A 2,909-nucleotide genomic window follows, 5' to 3' on the forward strand; every position below is an offset into this window, starting at 1 on the left:
CCATCGCGCGACCCTCAACTGCGGATGCTGATCGCCATCGCGCGACCCTCAACTGCGGATGCTGATCGCCATCGCGCGACCCTCAACTGCGGATGCTGATCGCCATCGCGCGACCCTCAACTGCGGATGCTGATCGCCATCGCGCGACCCTCAACTGCGGATGCTGATCGCCATCGCGCGACCCTCAACTGCGGATGCTGATCGCCATCGCGCGACCCTCAACTGCGGATGCTGATCGCCATCGCGCGACCCTCAACTGCGGATGCTGATCGCCATCGCGCGACCCTCAACTGCGGATGCTGATCGCCATCGCGCGACCCTCAACTGGGGATGCTGATCGCCATCGCGCGACCCTCAACTGGGGATGCTGATCGCCATCGCGCGACCCTCAACTGGGGATGCTGATCGCCATCGCGCGACCCTCAACTGGGGATGCTGATCGCCATCGCGCGACCCTCAACTGCGGATGCTGATCGCCATCGCGCGACCCTCAACTGCGGATGCTGATCGCCATCGCGCGACCCTCAACTGCGGATGCTGATAGCCATCGCGCGACCCTCAACTGCGGATGCTGATCGCCATCGCGCGACCCTCAACTGCGGATGCTGATCGCCATCGCGCGACCCTCAACTGCGGATGCTGATCGCCATCGCGCGACCCTCAACTGCGGATGCTGATCGCCATCGCGCGACCCTCAACTGCGGATGCTGATCGCCATCGCGCGACCCTCAACTGCGGATGCTGATCGCCATCGCGCGACCCTCAACTGCGGATGCTGATCGCCATCGCGCGACCCTCAACTGCGCATGCTGATCGCCATCGCGCGACCCTCAACTGCGCATGCTGATCGCCATCGCGCGACCCTCAACTGCGCATGCTGCTCCTCATCGCTCAACCCTGAACGATCGCCCTCCTGCGGATGCTGATCACCATCGCACCCTTTCACGCGATCATTCACCTGCGCATGCTGCTCGCCATCGCACAACCCTGCACGATCGCCCGCTTACGCATGCTGCTCCTCATCGCACCACCCTGAACGATCGCCCTCCTGCGGATGCTGATCACCATCGCACCCTTTCACGCGATCATTCACCTGCGCATGCTGCTCGCCATCGCACAACCCTGCACGATCGCCCGCTTACGCATGCTGCTCCTCATCGCACCACCCTGAACGATCGCCCCCCTGCGGATGCTGATCACCATCGCACCCTTTCACGCGATCATTCACCTGCGCATGCTGCTCGCCATCGCACAACCCTGCACGATTGCCCGGTTACGCATGCTGCTCCTCATCGCACAACCCTGAACGATCGCCCTCATGCGGATGCTGATCACCATCGCACCGTTTCACGCGATCATTCACCTGCGCATGCTGCTCGCCATCGCACAACCCTGCATGATTGCCCGCTTACGCATGCTGCTCTTCATCGCACAACCCTGAACGCTCGCCCTCTTGCGGATGCTGATCTCCATCGCACCCTATCACGCGATCATTCACCTACACATGCTGCTCGCCATCGCTTACCGCCAGCGATCTTCTTCACCTACGCGGCAGCACGATCCCTCGCCGTCACGCCATCGCTTGCGTTCGTCACCTCGAACACGTGTTCATTTACCTGCCCACCCTCACGCCCATTCGCCTGTGCGCCCGCACGATCGTTCGCCCCGCGCGATCGCTCGCCCGCGCGATCGCTCGCCCGCGCGATCGCTCGCCTGCGCGCCCGCGCGATCGCTCGCCTGCGCGCCCGCGTGACCGCTCGCCTGCGCGCCCGCGCGATCGCTCGCCTGCGCGCCCGCGCGATCGCTCGCCTGCGCGCCCGCGCGATCGCTCGCCTGCGCGCCCGCGCGACCGCTCGCCTGCGCGCCCGCGCGACCGCTCGCCTGCGCGCCCGCGCGACCGCTCGCCTGCGCGCCCGCGCGACCGCTCGCCTGCGCGCCCGCGCGACCGCTCGCCTGCGCGCCCGCTCGCCTGCGCGACCGCTCGCCTGCGCGACCGCTCGCCTGCGCGACCGCTCGCCTGCGCGACCGCTCGCCTGCGCGACCGCTCGCCTGCGCGACCGCTCGCCTGCGCGCCCGCGCGACCGCTCGCCTGCGCGCTCGCGCGAGCGCTCGCCTCTGCGCCCGCGCGACCATTCGCCTTTGCGCGACCGTTCGCCCTCGCGCGACCATAGTTCGCGGCGAATTCCACAGCCGGTGGTAGCAGCAGGGACGCGTGCTCCTAGGCGGCACTCGGGATAACCTCCATCCAAGCACAGGTTGGTAGTGCAGGACGAAGACAGGTCAGTACAGCATTCTTCCCCACCTTCTTTTCAGGCAGGAACCGTCGTGTCCACTCCAAAGGATCGCCCGATCCCTTTCACCTTAGCGAGGATTTCGGACTCTGTGTCCTTGGAGCAGCAGACATGGTTTGATCCGCTGGCACGGGCGTTAATGAGGGTTATGAAACCAGCACTCGCCGGCCAGGGTAACAAACCAGCGGCTGTCTCTCCTACGCTGAAGAGAAAGAGAGGAGTGGACTTCGTGGTCTCCATCGGACAAGGGGTGACTGCTTACCTCTTCCTCTGGGAGCTTACCAGGTTCTTTCCCTCCTCGGTTACGGCCCGAGGTTTGGTTCAAGGAAGCTACAGGAAGATCAAGGGTACTTTCCTCCTCTCGAGCTCAGGCACCTTGGCCTTTCGTCGTTAAGTATCTACTTGCGGACAAGCTCGATGTTGTACCATCTGGACGCGCTGACTGAAGGCTTCCTTCGGGTGTCTCATCTGTGGAGGTCAACGACCTCAGACACCCTTCCATCCTTGAGAAGAGTTTTGTCTTTGTCCAAGGACAGAGACTTAGACAGCTGCTGTGCGGAGTAAATCGACTTCCGGTTTCACTCCTCCAAGGCGCTTTCTTCCAGACTCTGCAGGGCT

This window comes from Palaemon carinicauda, chromosome 14 (genome assembly GCF_036898095.1).
Source record: "Palaemon carinicauda isolate YSFRI2023 chromosome 14, ASM3689809v2, whole genome shotgun sequence".
Classification (NCBI taxonomy): Eukaryota; Metazoa; Arthropoda; class Malacostraca; order Decapoda; family Palaemonidae; genus Palaemon; species Palaemon carinicauda.